This window comes from Pinus tabuliformis, chromosome Q (genome assembly GCF_031772625.1).
Source record: "Pinus tabuliformis cultivar Carrire ecotype Pingquan chromosome Q, CPIR1, whole genome shotgun sequence".
Lineage (NCBI taxonomy): Eukaryota > Viridiplantae > Streptophyta > Pinopsida > Pinales > Pinaceae > Pinus > Pinus tabuliformis.
The window spans coordinates 811,710,517-811,729,920 of NC_142296.1; positions in this window are offsets into that span (position 1 = coordinate 811,710,517).

Below are 19,404 nucleotides of genomic sequence, written 5' to 3' on the forward strand. Positions count from 1 at the left end.
CCACCTAGTATACAATAACACTTATGTTTTTAATACAACCAAGTTAAGAGGGCACGTTTCTTTCTTACACTTAAATGTTTTCAATACAACCAAGTTAAGAGCATGTGTTTCCTTTTCAAATTCCAAAAGTATAACATGTCTATCTCTATAAACTAACAAAAAATCATGCATAAAAAAGGTAAGCTTAAAACTAAATTAAAATTAGATTACTATTATTATGATAAATACACCAAATATGGAAAAATTGTTTTCAAACGCAACCATAAAAGAAGTGTTAGTTTATCAAATACAACTACAAACTTATTAAGCCAACCTATATCCATCTTAACCTAGATCTATCAAGCACTGAGAGGGATCCAATCTCTCGATGTGAAAACCTGTTTTTTAGCACTTGGTAGATCCAGGTTAAGATGGATCTAGGTTGGTTATATAATACTATATAATATATATATTTGTATCTATGTGTCACTTTCTTATTACCTCTCTCTATCTCACCCTCCAAACATACACACTCTCTCTCCCTCCCTCTTCCTCCCCGCCTCTCTCTTCCATCTATCTTTGCTCTCTCCATCGCTCCCTTGTCACTCCCTCTCTCTCTACCTTTCTCCCTCTATGTCTTTCTTCTTCCTTCCCTCTCTCTACCCCTCTAACTTCATCTCTCTCATCTCTCTCTTAGTCCTCTCTCTCCCTTTCTCTCACCTCCCTTTGTCCCCCCCACATCGCTGTCTCTCTCTCCCCCCTCCATCTTTGTGCCTCCCTCTCTCTCTCTTTCCCTACTCTCCCTATCTTTATCCCCACCTATTCTCTCTCTGCCCTCCTCTCTTCTCTCCCTCTCTCTCTCTATCCATCTATCCCTTGTCACTCCGTCTCTCTCTCCACCTCTATCTCCCTATGCCTTAGTTCTTTCCTCCCTCTCTCTCCCCCTCCGACTCCATATCTCTCTCACCCACTCTTTTCTTCTCTCTCTTCCTACTCCTTCTCTCTCTCTCCCCCCATCACTATTTCACTCTCTCTTTCTCTCCCTCTCTCTCTCTCTCTCCACCCTCCATCTTTGTCACTATCTCCCTCCCCCTCTCTTCCCTTCACTTTGCTTGCTATCATCACTTGAATCCTTAGTTAAGATAGATCTATGTTGGTTCTTACTAATATTTGTATCATATAAATTTCACATCTTCAAATAGAAAAGTATTCTCATTTTTAATTTTATTAAAACCTTAATTTAATTTATATGGGAATAATTTTATTAGTTGTGAGGATATAGGGTTTATATATATCTCAAAACTAATTACAACCCTTTTCCTATTAACTTCAAATAAAAAATGTTATAAAATTAAATTAAATTAAAATATTTTTATTGTGAAATAAGTTATGGTTTTTGGGCATGTGGTATTGATAAGGCATGATATTGGCCCATGGTATTGTAACAAAGCCTATTTACAAGTTAATAATATCCATGGTAAAGTGTGGGTGAATATCGATGGTTAAGAATCTTGTCATATTGTTATAAAATATTTAGATTGTGAAATAAGATATGATTTTTTGGCATGTGGTATTGATAAGCCATGGTATTAGCCCATGCTATTGTAACAAAGCCTATTCACAAGTTCATAATATCAATGACAGAGCGAGGGTGAATATCCATGATTAAGAATCCTGTCATATTCTTATAAAATATTTTGATTTTGAAATAAGTTATTTTTTTTGGGCATGTGATATTGGTAAGCCATGATATTGGCACATGGTATTGTAACAAAGTCTATTTCAAAGTTAATAATACCCATGGTACAGTGAGAATGGATATCCATGGTTAATAATATGTTCATATTGTCATAAAATATTTTGATTTTGAAATAAGTTATGTTTTTAGAGCATGTGGTATTGAAAAGTCATAGTATTGGCCCATGGTATTATAAAAAAACCAATTTTTTACAAGTGAGTAATATCCACTGTAAAGTGGGGGGTGAATATCCATGGTTAAGAATCTTGTCATATTGTTATAAAATATTTTGGTTGTGAAATAAGTTATGGATTTTGGGCTTGAGGTATTGATAAGCCATGGTATTGGCTCATGGTATTGTAACAAAACCTATTCACAAGTTAATAACAAAATCCAAATATAACAAATTGAATTTTATTATTTTTATTATTAATTGAGCCAACATTTAGATATTTGCACTCATCCCCATACTTTTAACTTTTATTATTATTATTACTATTATTCTTTAACTAAGCCCATATTTAGAATTGTTTACATACTTACATTACACCTACACATCTACTCTATACTCTATAAATATTGTATTTATTGTTTTTTAGGGAGGGAAATTTTAACATTTTTCAAAAATTTCAGCCTTAATTTTGATGTAACAAATTCCTCCTAATTCCAATCTTCATTTACTATAAAAAACAAGTAGTATATTTTCACTTTTCATAGGGCGGAGGGAAAACTAATAGATAGTTTCACATTTGATGTAACAAAGCCCTCCTAATTCCAATCTTCATTTACTATCTAAACCAAGTAGTATATTTTCACTTTTCTTAGGGCTAAGGGGAAACTAGTATATATTTTCACTTTTCACAGGGTGGGAGGGAAAATGAGATTGAAGAGAGTTGTGAATTAAATTTTCACTTTTCATAAGCCGGAGGGAGGGAAAACTAGTAGCATATTTTCTCTTTTCACAGGGCAGGAGGGAAAACGGGATTGAAGAGAGTTGTGAATTAAGGTTTTACCAGTAGCAGATTGATATCAAACCCTACCATTAGATATTCAATCCATTAATGGCGCCCAGGTATGTTTCATTTCTAACCTCGCTACATTTACACCCCACTTTTAATCTTCTTCCACACAGGGAGGAGTACAAACACCTCACTATTTTTTTCATCCTTGCTTTTAAGTTCACGAGTAGCATATTTTCACTTTTCACAGGGCGGGAGGGAAAACGAGATTGAAGAGAGTTTTGAATTAAGGTTTTACTAGTAGCAAACTAATATCAAACCCCACCATTGGATCTTCAATCCATTAATTTCTCCCAAGTATGTTTCATTTCTAACCTTGCTGCATTTCCACCCCACTTTTAGTCTTCTTCCACACAAGGAGGATTGGTTCAAAATTCACTATTTTTTTCATCCTTTCTTTTAAGTTTAAGAGTAGCATATTTTCACTTTTCACAGGGTGGGAGGGAAAACGAGATTGAAGAGTGTTTTGAATTAAGGTTTTACTAGTAGCAGACTGATATCAAAGCCCACCATTGGATCTTCAATCCATTATTGGAACCCACGTATGTTTCATTTCTAACCTCGCTACATTTCCACCCCACTTTTAGTCTTCTTCCACATAGGGAGGAGTACACACACCTCAGATCCCCCACCATTGGATCTTCAATCCATTAATGGTGCCCAGGTATGTTTCATTTCTAACCTCGTTGCATTTACACCCCACTTTTAGTCTTTTTCCACACAGGGAGGAGTACACACCTAAAATATTTGATACAAAATTCACTATTTTTTTCATCCTTTCTTTTAAGTTTACGAGTAGCATATTTTCACTTTTCACAGGGCGGGAGGGAAAACGAGATTGAAGAGAGTTGTGAGTTAAGGTTTTACCTCTTCAATCCATTAATGGTGCCCAGGTATGTTTCATTTCTAACCTCACTGCATTTCCACCCCACTTTTAGTCTTCTTCCACACAAGGAGGATTGGTTCAAAATTCACTATTTTTTTCATCCTTTCTTTTAAGTTTAAGAGTAGCATATTTTCACTTTTCATAGGGTGGGAGGGAAAACGAGATTGAAGAGTGTTTTGAATTAAGGTTTTACTAGTAGCAGACTGATATCAAAGCCCGCCATTGAATCTTCAATCCATTATTGGCACCCACGTATGTTTCATTTCTAACCTCGCTACATTTCCACCCCACTTTTAGTCTTCTTCCACATAGGGAGGAGTACACACACCTCAAATCCCCCATCATTGGATCTTCAATCCATTAATGGCACCCAGGTATGTTTCATTTCTAACCTTGTTGCATTTACACCCCACTTTTAGTCTTTTTCCACACAGGGAGGAGTACACACACCTCAAATATTTGATACAAAATTCACTATTTTTTTCATCCTTTCTTTTAAGTTTACGAGTAGCATATTTTCACTTTTCACAGGGCGGGAGGGAAAACGAGATTGAAGAGAGTTGTGAGTTAAGGTTTTACCTCTTCAATCCATTAATGGTGCCCAGGTATGTTTCATTTCTAACCTCACTGCATTTCCACCCCACTTTTAGTCTTCTTCCACATAAGGAGGATTGGTTCAAAATTCACTATTTTCATTATCCTTTGTTTTAAGTTTAAGAGTAACATATTTTCACTTTTCACCGGGCAAGAGGGAAAACGAGGGAACATAAGTAAAAGAATATATATTTTTCCTTCTTTTATGGTTTTTCTCTATAGAGTTGATTTTACTGGGTGTACACTGTATGCATCTCAAAACTTCTCTTTAGGAAATCCTATTTTTATTCTTTCCAAGAAAAAATCCCTTGGGAATCCCAATGGATGTTTCCCCACATTCATGGAAACGAGGGAACATAGGTAAAAGCATATGTATTTTTCCTTCTTTAATGGTTTGTCTCTATAGAGTTGATTTTACTGGGTGTACAGTGTATGCAGCTCAAAATTTCTCTTTAGGAAATCCTATTTTTATTCTTTCCAAGAAAAACTCTATGGGGAATGCCAATGGATGTTTCCCCACCTTCATGGATGGCATCCCTGGTAAACCCATTCTCATTGACTAGTGCACCTCACCCAAGGGATTTCAAATAGGGCACCTGCCAGCATAGAACTAGCCAAATACCCAGTAACATTAATGAAATTCGGTTGGGCTAACCCCTTGGGCTCAATAAATCATAATCAACTACATTATTTTCCATATTAACATATTGATCCTATTTAACATTTTGTTAGAGTAACCATAAAAATCCAAGCCTGTTCCTATTTTTATTTTGGTTTTTAATTCCTTCTTTGGTGTGGTGAAAACTTTATATGAATGTATATATGTTTATTTTTGTTAGAGTATATGTTGAATAGTAGATGCTCTCTTACATTCTACCTTGTCTATTATGTATTGATGGAGTTCAATTTCATTAGTTGTGACCAAAGAACTATGTCAGGCATGTATACAAGGATTCTTGTATCACTATTTATAAACCAAACATTGTCCTTAAATAAACAAATTAGATCCTTAATGATAAATGTTTGTATCTTAGGGAACTTCCAATCCTAATAAATGAGGTGAAATTTAACTGTTTCCAGAATCCAAATCTCAGGTTTTGTGAATTCACTCATATATGGTCCTGGAAAAGCGAAGTGAAATTTAATTATTTCCAAATCTTAAGTTCTGTGAATTCACTCCTATTTGGTGCTAGAATCTTTTGAGCAAACGGGAAGAATTTCTTTTAGTTGCATTCAAATTTTCCAAAAATAATACTAAATTTCTTCGCAACTAAAATTCTCCCTAAATGGCTTTGGGATTGAAAATTTTGTAAATATTTTTAGGGAAACAACCCAAAATAAATTTTCCAGATTAGAGTTTTATAACACTAGGTACTAAAACAATCTTCTATTTTCCGCTGCAAATGTCTGATAGAGTCCTCACAAAAACTGATCAGAAAATTAGGTAGATGCGAACTAAATAATTTTTAATGAATAATCACTTAACATAAATGATATATTAGGTTGCATAAATATATAACTTAGAAGCATGAAATGAAGAATAAATCTCAATGAGATTGACATATTCTTAATTGAGTTGAATGAGGCCTGGAATAAATTTGACTAGAGGGTGTTGAAAATGACATAATTTTGTTCTGGTTGGATAGATTTAGAACTAAAAATCAGCAGTTTTCTTGCTCGCATAACTTGGGAATATTTTTGTATCTGAAGTCTCAACCTTATTGAATAATATGATTTATGCCTTGCAATGTTGAGATATGCTGTGATACCACTTTCTAGTAACCTAAACACTTTGGATGAAAATTTAGTTGTGAATATTACTTGCAAAAGATATAAGTGAAAATATAGATTAATTGTCCCTTGTGTAGAATTTCCTTGAAATTCTACTACTGTTTGAATGAACAAATCTAAAACTAATTGTTGCATGAAGACAAAAAATATCTCTACCAATTTGTAGTGGAATAGAACATAAATAAAACACAGTCTCACTATAGCAAAAAAAACAATTTTTTCTAGGGAACCCAACCAGGAAAAACCTTTGCTAGCTGCAGAAATTTAAAATACTATCCATATTAGACTTTGAGACACCTTCTTCAAGGTCAGGTTCATCGATGCTTATTGCTTTCCATATTCATTTTCATAAGAATTAGGGTTGCTTTCCATCAAATTAGAGTAGCTAGAAAGTGTCTCTTTGATTTCAGAAAGTAGATAAGGATCAACTTCATCTAAGAATCCCCTAGAAGGCACATTAGTAGCAAGAAGAAAGGTCTTTTTTTATTTTATTTCATCACATGCATCCATCATAATCATTGGTTTGTCTTCATTTCTTTCAGAGTCATTTTCAATGTTAGATGTAAAAGGTGATTTAGTATGATATAATCCTTAGGTAACCAACCTCAGACATATTGTTCGTTAATTTATGTTGTTTGAAGTTTATTGAGTTTGAGTTTTATCATGAAACTACTAGAAGCGTACTAGAAAGGGTGAGTTGATTATCTTGATAACACTGTTATGGTTTGATCTAGTCCTTGAAAGGAAATTATAGTTGACTGTCAAAATCACATTCCTTTCATTTTTTTATCTTCACATATAACAAATATCTTTATGTTATAGCCTCTAGCTAGATATATACAGTAACTGCCACTCAAAAGTTGGATGCCATCATTTTGGAGCTTGAGCTTACTTAACTTACCTTTGTTTGAGTTGAAAATGTCATTAGATCTCATTATATCATCTATTGTAGAGCATGAATCCAATTTACCTTTGTTTCAGTTAAAAATGTAATTAGAACTTGCCACATCATCTTTTGTAGAGAATGTATCAAATTTCTCATAGTCAATTTGCTTGAGGTATAACAAAGCTACTTTAATTCATTAAACTTACTTTTCGTATTCTATTTGTTGATTATGATTTTGCAGGCCACATCTGCATTGGAAAAGGGGCATATTTAATGAAATGTCAAAGGAGAGGGAAGCTTCAGTTATGTCCTTTCAAACTGTCTAAGGCATGTAATAAAATTTTAAAGAAATTCTCCATAGAATGTTGTGCTTTAACTTTTTCTTTTGATAATGGATTATTTATGTAATATCCCCTCTCTTACACACAACCATAGTCCAAACATACATGGTTTTTTGGGATATGTGGACAATGGATAGATTTACGCTGACCATTTATCTAGAAATTTACACTGTAGAAGATCAATCATTTACAGTTGAATATTTCCTTGCCACTAAATTAGAGTTGAAGAGCTAGAGTCCTATTTTTCATGCATATACCTCACTTTTAAATAAATTTATTGCTGACTCTATATAGACCTTTCATGGGAGGGCAAAGAGTGATCACTACTATTGCTTAATCTTTCTGCAGACCAAGTAAATATTCCAAATGTGTATAAATTAGTGGCTCCTTGGAGAATCCCAAGAGTGGCGCTATTGTAGCAACAAGAAATTCGTTTATTTTGAGTTATTCATTAGTGCATTGATAGTATATTGTTTATTCCATGCAATACCTCAATATTGTATGATCAAATTACAGTTAAGATTGTCATAATATTTTGACTTATCCTTTTTAGAGGGAAACTAGAGTGTGTGTCAAGCTTACACATCACAATTGTATCATGCAGAGTTTACCTGGCATGAGTTTTGTGGATCTAAGCAACCATATACATATTGGAATTCAAGAGGGAACAATACTAAAAAGTGGGAAAGAGGTTTCACAATTAACCTACCTTTCACATTATGGTTGGAGTCGGTTTGTTGGCAAGATGCTGGATGCCCCAACTTCCTTTTTATGACTGAGTGAGAGATTGAATCCTTCAACATATTCCTCACTCAATTGTCATTAAGCGATGGGTTTTCTCAGAAGTGTTTCACATATATAAACTTTACCAGAGTTGTTATTGAGTATTTGTATGTGGTTATCTTTTCAAAGCACACACGTACAAGAAGACGAGAAATAATATGCCCGACTAATTTCAAGTTATCTCCCTGTGAATAGGGTGTTCCATTCCATAAACTTGATGACTCGCTCTACTTCTTTCTAGTGAAAAATTTGGGACTTTTCATGAATTGTGAGACAATTTCAACCCCATAACTATGAGTTTATTATTTAAAGTTATACCCACTAGATTAGAACCCGCACAAGGAGAATTCCATTCCTATTTCAAAATAACCTGCAAACGACTTATACCATGCTATTTAATATTTTATGTATTTCTTCACATCCTTGGCCTGTGACATAAAGATGCAACAAGTTACCTTGCATTTTCTATACTAACACTCCTAAACAATAATAAAGTATGCCCAAATCTGTCATTTCAAATGATCTATGCATCTCACCTTTCGGTTTTTCAATTATTGAAGTTGTTACCTATATTGATGAGATCATGAACAACCGAGGCCATAGTGACAATATCTATTAGAGCTTTATCCGTGTTGCACTAAAGGTGTTTTTTCGTCAACAACACTACAATACATTGTAGTTTCCATTCAGTAGAGAAGTGTACCCAGTAGCAGCCTTGTTCTATGTGCAAATGGGTTGAATTCACAATAGACTTTATCTATTGTTTTGAAGGTGTTTCTCCTTCAATAGTACTCCATCTCATAAGATCCTTTCAATCTACACCTTCAACAAATGAAATTGGGGTACATGCTATAGATTCCAGTTTTGCTGTGAGGGTATAGCAAAGATGAAATAATCACATCGATTTTAAGCATCTTATTGTTGTTGTATGAAAGAATGCTTGTCTAGTGTTTCCCAAACTTATATAAAGCCATATTTATTATAATTTTATAGTTTGACTTAGATGCTCACTTTTCTTAATTTACGTGTTTTTCTTAGTACTATTTTATGCACATATTTATCTTTAAGAAAAGTGCACAGTAGAGAAGGGTTTTATATTTTGAGCACGAGACACTCTTCTAGGTAGGAGATACTCTGTTCTAGGGAGCTTCTATCATGCATGTTAGGTGCTTTATCCTAGACAAAGTTCCAAGTCCTTGCCTCCTTGACAAAGTCCCTACCAGACAAGACATCGGTGGATAGAGTTCCAAGTCCCTAAATTTTTCAAAAACCCACCTGACCCTAGCTATCTAGCCTAAAATCCTTTACATTCCAGTCATCTCTTGGTTGTGATTTCATAGAAAGAGCCCTCTCTAGTTTGGTAGGGCTAGCTACCAAATTAAAATCTTGGTCTATGGTTACCTCCGTCAATCTCTTCATCAACCTCGGAAATTATGGAGGATAACAGAGGCATGACAACTAGGGAGTGCCAAGGTGTTCTAGGGAATGTAAGGTTCCCAAGTCATGGAAAAATGCAATGCTAGTTGTGAGGTCATGACTGCCAAGGTGTGTTAGGAAATGCTAGGGCATGCTAAGATGTGCCAGATAGTACGAAGACATGTCAAACAAGCTAAGATGTGCCAAGTGCTAAGGCATGCCAAGATGTACAAGGGTTCCAAGTCCCTGCCTCCTCTTTTGCCATATGATATCCACTTATGACATTTCCTTTGCAATATTTGGTGCATTTGATAGTTATAGGTTATTTATAGGTTATAAATGTCTTTAGAGTTTCACTTCTAATTGAGTATTCAACTGAACATATTGATTCTCTTATACATAACTATTTTTCCCTCCAACCATTTTTCATAACTTCAATAACCATTAGGTAGGGACCTACATCTTCGATGTTGATTTGCTTGTTTAGTAAAATATTGCTGAGACTTTAATTTATTGAAAGTTGTAGAATTTACAATTTATGAAGTTTCAAGGTCTAATTTAAAAAAATATAATTCTTTAAAGGGTGCTAGCTCAATGGAAGAGCACCTACTTTACAAGTAGGAGGTTGGTGGTTCGATGCCATCGTGCCCTGACATCCATATGGAATGGAGACGATAAATTTTTGGTTACGGAGGCTCTTTTGACCAACACCAATGAGCTTTAGTGACATTTTTTGACCCTGACCAAAAATTTGAAATGGTGATGGTCAACGAACGCCACCATATATACGCATCAATAGTGACGATCCTCAAAGGTCTGTAACTGTAAATCGTTGTTGTTGATATGAAATGGTGACGGTCGTTTTCTGTCGTTATAATCATTATACGTGATGGACATTGAATGTCACCACAACACCTATACTTCTAGCAATGTGACTTTTGGTGATGGTCAATGAATGTCACCATATATATGCACCAATAGTGATGGCCATCAAATATCCATCACAATAAATCATTATTGTTCATATGAAATGGTGACAGTCACTATCCGTCATTATAATCAATATTCATGATGGACCTTGAATGTCACCATAACACCTATACTTTTGGCAATGCCACCTTTGGTGACGTTCAGTTTTTGGTGATTGAGGCTATGGTCTGTCACCATTGCTCATATGCAATGGTGACGGTTGCTATCCGTCATTATAAATCATTATTGGTGACGAACTTTGAATATCACTACAACACCTATACTTTTGGTGACGCCACCTTTGGTGACGTTTATTTTTTGGTGACGGAGGCTATGGTCCATCACCATTTCTCATATGAAATGGTGATGATCATTATCCATCATTATAAATCATTATTGGTGATGGACTTTGTATGTCACTACAACACCTATACTTTTGGCGATGCCACCTTTGGGGACGTTTAGTTTTTGGTGACGAATGTTCTTTTGACTATCACCAATGAGCTTATGGTGACATTTTTCGCCCCTCACCAATTTCCTTTTTTCTTGTAGTGCATTCCACCCGACCATAGAATGGCTAAGCCAAATCTCTCTTCATCCATTCACCCCTATGCCATATTCCAAGCATGAATGTGGGATCTCATAGAACACATATATCCAAAACCATCTAGGGCTTCCTGTTGGCTTGAGGGGGCTTGGACCCAGGTTCAATGTTAGTTGTACTAACCTACGTATTGTGTGCTCCACTCCTTAAAATGTGGAGGCTTTTACAATATCCTCTCAAAATTGGACCCAGGGGACCCCGTCCAAATAGGCCCCCAACACAAAGATGTGACTCTTCCTCAAGTCACTCCATTGGAACCCTCTATATTTTTTCTTTCAGGCTGCTAAACGAAGACTTCAATGGGTGAAGCACCTTCATGCATTGTGTTGTCGCCTATCTAACTTCGTCAACCAACTTTTCTGTAGTCGGTCCTTCTGCTGCTAAGCTAATTGTCTGCTGCGTTCGCTGCATACTTTTGAGCATGCCTTCCACAGTCTGTGAGAACTGTCCTGCTTCTTCCTCCCAAGACTACATCCATGCAATGATAATCTACATGTTCTTCTACAGGTCCTAGATCTATGCTTGCAGGGATGTCCCTTCTTTCAATTGGGAGAATTGTTGCACAAGTGCTAAGGTGTGTGTCATTTCCTTGATCTCAACGTATTGCAGTTGCTTATCCCGGATGGCTACTTCAATATTTTTTACCTGTGGGTCATCCTACAGTGAGGCCCATGGTTCTAGAATTTATTTGAATAGTTAGCTACAGCCCTTGACTGGAGTGTCGAGATTTTCCCTGGCTATTCTTATGGTAGCCTTGCGTTGCTCTCAGATCTCAGGTGGCATGGTGCGTTGTAGATTTAATTGAAGCTCAGTAATTTGCATCTATAGATCAAAACGATCCTTATCCACCTGAGCCTTTGACTCTCAAACATCTTCCATCTACTGCACTTTGTCAGTGAGGACCATGGATTCTGGGCCAACAGACTTATCAGATTTGTGATTTTTACGTGGCCTCTTGTACTGGTATTCTACTGTCGTTTTAGAATAAAAGGAGAATTCACGTCCTCTGGGTATACATACGGGTCTTCACCACCTTGATCAAGTTCTTCTATATGTTTTTCTTCCTTTTGCTCGTGCTCTGGTTCTTGCACAATATTCCTCTCGAGCTTGATGGTCACCTTTTTCTTTTCCTTCAACACATCTTTACTAGTCCTTGTTGCGCCCTCTCCAATGTTTGTCAGAAGGAGCCAGTCAATTGGCCACTAAATGACTAGTTGGACGATATCTTCCTTAGTCACCACAAATGATAATGCTGTCCATTTATTTATCAAACCACACCTTGTGCAGATATACACATTATGGATATAGGTCTTGAGGTCAGTGATGGGTCGATATTCCTTGAATAGACTTGGTGACAACCTTGGCTTCTAGATGATCACCATCCACAAATCCATTTCAAATAATACCTAGAACATCTTATTTTATATCATGCAGGTAGGGTCCTTTATTGCTCACAGTGAGGCAAATATGGTAGCCTCACATAACTTTGGATCTGTAGTGGGGAATTGTAATCACTCGGTGTCCTCCAAGCGGTCAACGTGATAAAAAATAAGAGCCACGCGTAGTGGAATTATTTTCCCTTCTCCTACACTTCGCGACAATATTCGAGGAATTCTTGGCATAGATATCACACCCAATTGAACTGAAGCCCCTTCCTGCACTACACAACCAAGGATACAACTGGTGCTGACACTTCATCTGCATGACACATCCTCATGATCTTCCTTGCCAAAATTTGTGCAACAAACCACACATCTTCATATGTGATGGAACTGATGGCATATCCCCTAGACTTCTTGACCAGCTCGAAGTCAATTTTCATTTGGTCTGCCAAATTTTTTCAGGTGACTTCCCCACAAAATAATCTGTGGGGTTCACGCCTTGATAGAGTAGCATTGTGATTCTTCGTATCAACAAGTTTTCAGTTGGGATGGGCTCTCCTAGCCATAGGCACCCATCGTGGACCAACACCAACAACTGGCACACACAAATAGTGTTGATGTTGCTTCGACTAAAGTGCGGGACGTACAACATGTTCAACAATCCTGCACACCCAATACCAGCTACCCATTTCATTGGTTCAAGTCTGGTGAGGCCTGCCTCCTCATAATACACTGTCTTCAGATACTTTCTAGGTTCTAGCTGTGGAAATTTATCATGGTCACCCAAATCCCAATATTCCATGCAGAACTGGGGTACCCTTGCCAAAAAGTCACCTTCAATAGGCATTTCCTCTGGTAGCAACAATGTGAATACCGTAAATTTGATAGAGTCAGGATCCTTAGTTACTTTTGAGGTTGGCTCCTGAAGTGGCATATATCGTGAAAAAAAAGAAATTGGCTCTACTCCTTCTGCATTTATATCCTAAAACCCTTCATTCATCTCTTCCTTGTCGAAGTCCTGTGGCTCCATTGGCTGCTTGTTTTTATCCATCTTTCCCTTTCGTCTTTGCTTGGTTGGAATTTTCTGCGGCGATTTTCGAACCAGAGTTTGCTGCGACTTTTTTTGCTTTTTCTCGCCTATCGCGAAGGCAGTAGGCTTTGGCCTTGGTGACCTGGGTGCTATAGCATGGACTGGTGTTGTTTTAGTTATGATGTTCCCTACTCCTCTCTTCAAAAACTCTTGCTTAAATTCCTCCCAACTCAGGTAACCAGACATGCAACAACACACTTGACTCTTTAAGCACAAAAACACATAGAATATTCTCAAGAAGCAAAGTGTCCAAATGTGGAGTGGGGTGTGATATTTATAACCCATTTCAAATTCAAACTATCTGTTCCCCCTTAGATATTCCTCATAAATGTGAATTTGGTGGTATCTTTTCCTAGATTTTCACCTTAAATGCATTTCCCCCACTCCTTTTCACGAAAACATCACTATCAAATCAAATGTAGTTGTTTCAACTGTCACTTTCTGGGTAGGCTGCGTGAGACTCCTCCTTATGGTGTAGCTATTTCGTCGCAACTTCCACCTGCACCATCTTCCTAACCATCGCGCAACCCTCCTTTGAGGGAATTTTTCCTCAGCAAGGTAGTTTATAGTCTTGTGCTCTCTTTCAATTGCTAGAAGCACTAAAAATTCCCTGCTGTCATGTAATCATTGCGCAAGGGCGGTATCGTCCCTGTAAATTTTTCCCATTAATCCTACCAGGAAACACTTCCCCATTCATCTTCATGAGTTGAACTGTTCCGCCATCCAAAATATCCTTAATCACGTATGGCCCTAGCCAATGAATCTGAAACTTCCTTGGAAATTTGGTAAACTTGCTGTCATACATCAGGACCAAATCATCATTCTTGAAAGTGTGTTGCTTAATGTGACGATCATGCCACACATTTTCTCTAGATTTCTCCACTTGCTAATGAAATCCATCCAAACAACGGTCTTCCTCTAACGTAATTATCTACGCTAGGCGTTCCTCCATTACGTCATGATCTGCCATCTCGATTACTGTTGCGATTCATAGGCTCAGCACTATGTATTCCATCAACATCACTACTACTTGTCCATTAACTACTCGCAATGGTGTTTTCCTAGTCAATTTCTTATAGGTCATCCTATAAGCCCATAGAACCATTGGTATGCGTACATCCCAATCATTCCTATTAACATTGTAGAACTTAGTTACGACATTCTCCAAGATCTTTTTGAAATCTTCACAATTCCATTCGCTTGGGGATGATACAACGTACTCTTCTGATGGTACATTTGGAACCCTTCTGTTAAGGCTGTAATAGTTTCATTCAGGAAGTGTGAACCTCTGTCACTTGTCAGAATCTTTGGGCATCCAAACCTTGATAGAATAAACTTGAATATAAACTGCGCAACAGTGTCCACGCTGCAATCCTTCATAGGTTCTGCCTCGACTCATCTGGTTAAGTACTTAGTCATAATGATAATATAATGTTCTCCTGTCTTCTTCCCTGGTGGCTGAATAGGTCCAATGAAGTCAATTGCATATTTATCAAATGCTTGTAGCATGACTTGTGGATTTAATGAAAGTTCATCCCTTCACGATGGCCTCCCAATTCTTTGACACACATCGCACGTACTGCAATACTCCTTAGAATCTTTATGTACTGTAGGCTAGCATAATCCTGCTCACAGTATATTCTGCGTAATTTCCTTGCCTGCATAGTGTCCTCGAGTGACACTACCATGTTCCTCAGCTAGGATACCATGTCTTTCAGATTCAGGTACATATCGGTGTAGAACTTCATCTGACCCCATCTTATATAATTGTCCTACAATCACGCAAAAATATGTAGCCCAGACAACTAATTCCTTATTTTCTATGTCATATAACCTTCAGATGCTACGCCAATAGATAAAAAAAGAACAATGTCTGCAAAATTCTCATCTGCAAATCTAACAACAAAGAGCTACGCGTTAGGTAATCCTTCATCGATATTAGTCGGCTCTTTGCCATTCTCGATCTGAGAGAGGTGATCAGGTCCAACATTCAAACTCCCGGGCTTAACTATCACTTCATAATCATACTCCTAGAAAAGAAGCAACCATCTACATATCCCTGCCCCCCCAATGTAGGCTTATTGAACAAGGTCTTCAAAGCAGAATGGTCCATGTACATTTTAAACTATGCACCCAACAGATAATGCCTGAATTTAAGTAGGACATAAATCATGGAAAAGGAAATCGGGTGTTCAATATCTCCTGCCCCTAGTTGAGTTAAGACAACTCCCAATACTATACAATACACATCCACATGGACACGAAATTCCTTCTTCCAGTCCAGGAATACTAGGATTGGTGTCGTAACCCTCTTTTCCTTTAGAGTATCCATGCTCTTCTAACAATCATTGTCCCAGCAAAAAATAACATCCTTCTTTAACAACTTCTCCATGGGCATAGTGATCTGCGCATACTCCTTAATAAACTTCCTATAGTACCCAGTATGAACCAAAGTTGCACGTAGCTGCTTTACATTCCTAGGGGGGTCTAAATTGATAATTACAACAATCTTAGCAGGGTCTACCATCAATCCCTGCTTATAGACAACATGTCCCAAAAGTATTCCATAAGGTACATAAGAAATGCATTTCTTAAAGTTCAAGGAGATCTGATACTTTCCACATGTATCCAACATCAGGTGCAAACTAGAGACATGCTTCTTGACTAGCCCAAACACTATCCAATCATCGAAGTAAACCTCCAAAAATTTATGAATGATTTCCTTGACCGCTATGAATACCACCATTGAGAAGATCGTAGGAGCATTTTTTAATCCGAAAGGCATGACTGTACATCGAAACAACCCCCATTCTATAGTTAAGGTAGTCTTGATTCTATCGTCCAACGCAATCTTAATTTGGTGATATCCCGAAAATCCATCTGTGAATGAATAAGCTTCCCGCCCACCAACATTTTCTAGAACTTCATCTGTAAAAGGCATAGGAAATGGATCATATACACATGCATCATTTAATTTCTGCAGATCAACATAGATCCTGATATCACCCTTCATTTTCTTCTCCTGGACCACCATAGCACTGACCCATTCGATTCTTCTACGGGCTCATTTATTCCTACTGTGAGCATTTGATCGAGTTCCTCTCTTACCTTTGCCTTGTTGTTGTGGGGAAAAATGCCTATGTAGGATGATCCTATCCACCTAAGGTGTGACAGTGCCTTAGCAACAAACGAGTACAGCTATGCTGGTTTCTTCCTTTATGAAATGTGAAAGAAGAGAGATCAATAGACTTACTGGTGTCTTCGTTTGTCCCTCGATCCGGTCTCTCTTCTCTTTGGGTGTTCACAACTACTTGCCTTCTTGCTTATCCAGCTTCAACTTCCTGCAAGATCACAAGAGAACAGCTACTTGCGACAAGAGAAGAACACTACACAAAGACAGATATTCACATTCATAACTAGTTTCGGATTAGAAATAAACCAAATACACTAATACATTCATACATCAAAATACATCAGCATATAGGAGAAACCAAGATAGCTTTATTGATGAATAACAAGGTTTAGGAAGAGATACAACCCAGAGGGCTCCAATCCAGCATCTCCTTCCCAGCAAATGGAATTCCTATCTTCAGCCCCTTCAAAGCATTAAGCACCCAATGATTCCAGTCTCAAACCAACAACAATTCTTTGCAATAACAAAATTCCAGCCTCCTAGATCTCATGGAGGAGAGATCCATATATAGATGTTTGGAGAGAGGATGAGTCAGCTTGAGATCTGACTAATGTCCTCCCCCTATGTCAGTTCTTGAGTCCACTTGGAGGTTTTTGCTTCCACTTGGAGATTTGGAACCTCTTACTCATCACCAGTCGAATTCCTTGAGGCAAGTGTCATTTTGGAAGCTTCCTGGGTTTTGACACCTTGAGAAATGAGCCTGCCACTTGTCCACTCTTGTTCAGCGCAGGTAGCCTTTGTTCCAGTTGATATTCAACGCAGGTAGCCAGTGTTGGCTTTGACATTCAGCACAAACAGCTAGTGTAGCCACTGAAATGATCCTGAATTGACTTGTTTTTGAGCAGTTTCAGGTGGAGAACTTCTGTGAATTGATGTGGTTTGTTAGCCTTGTTCCTCTAGGGGTAGGAACAACATTTTTAGGGACTTTGGATCCCTTAGATTAAGGAAATTTCATGCTCAATGCTGTAAGGCACAAAAATGTCTATAACAGTTGCCCCCTAAAGTATGAGGCTGTTTATCGGGCGAAATTCTTTATCAGGGGGATCCGAAGTTCATCCAATGCTGGGAAGAGACCTGTAATAAGATACAATACAATACATTATTTTTCATACTGCTTTCATGATCTAGCTGAGGCGGGCATTCCCATGCTCAGCTTTATAAATACATTTTTCTGTACATAGAATAGACAATCGTCTGATGGTAGACTGATAATTTTGATGAAATTATCATCCTTTGAGTAGGATGATTATCTGCTGCAATGATGTACATGTCAATGTCTTTATCTTTCCTGAATATATATCGCAGCCCGGATGGATGAGACTAGATCCGGGGTCTTCAAACTCGTTCGATCTTCACTCTAAGTACAAGTCGATCCATGTGAGAAATGTTCTGAAGTCGAACATGGAAAGACATCGCTTGATTACCGGTCAATGATGAAAACCGTTAACAAGCACGAGAGGAATCACCGATAATGATAATGACCCTCAAGGTACTGCAGTACAATTCACGTGGTGTGAATAAAGGACTTGGCGTCGAACACCACGCAAAATCTTTCGGTCGAAGGTCATTGATGTGTACCTGTTGCCGGAAGTGAGAAACTTGCCATTGTGGCATGCAAGCTTCAAAGTACTGAAGGGGTTGTTCCTAGATCAACTTCTTGGATAATGAGCTGATGTCGACAAGAAGCGATCCGTCAAAGGAGGGCCTTAATGAATCCCACATCAGTGACACGGAACGGAGCTAATGATTTTAATGGAGGTGAAAACGATATGTGACATATGATTCAGGGTGGCGGTCATGAAAGGATGAAGGATAATGTATGGCAGTGGATGGGACACGGTTGACTTTTCTGAACGACTTCTCTTGAACATATGGCGACACTGATACGATGGATTGGTAGCATTACCCCAAATATGGATGGTATGGCGAGACCATGGATGTGATCGGTGAATGAAACAACCCAACCCGATTGTGGTACGGAGGAAAAGTGTCATGTTCAAGAGCGACTTGCTACCATCAAAGTTTTCTTTAGTTTCTCCCAATTTTTCCCCAGTCATTACTGATCAATACCTCTTTATTTTTGTAAAGCTTGAGGAGGATAACATATGCTTGTTCTATAACCTGCCCTTCGGGCAAGCCCATTGCTATGTTTTAACGAGCCTAGCGATAGTGAAACTCGTTCTCGTCTAAAGACAAGTTTGTCGCTATTTAATGATTTTAATGAGTCTAACGACAAGGATAACTCGGTCCTTTTCATTTTTAGAGAGTCTGAAAAGGTACATAAAGTTAACTCCAAAAGTCCTTTTTCGTCATCTAATCCCTTAAGTCCGAAAAAGTATAAAACAATACAGAAGGGATGAGTTTTCGATAGTTTTAACGAGCCGAATAAAACAAGCGCTCGATCTTTTTGTGCAATAATCCCTCAGGTCCAAAAAGATTAAAATCTAGAGGAGGGATAGCTCTTCCGGTCACTTTAACGAGCTGGAAGGCCAAAACTCGTCAATCTTTTCATATTTTACGAGTCAGTTGAAAAGAGCTTAAAGAAGACTCATCTTTTGAGGAACGAGTGATAAACAGGGTTAGCAGCTGATTCCAGGTACAGGTTGGAATTCTCCAATCACGGCAGTGTCACAAGGATGGCTAGGTGAAATCACTCTTAGCAGCTGTTCCTCAAAATGGGTAAACAATCATATGGAGGTGAACGATCGGCCAATGGAAAAGTGGAGGTGACGG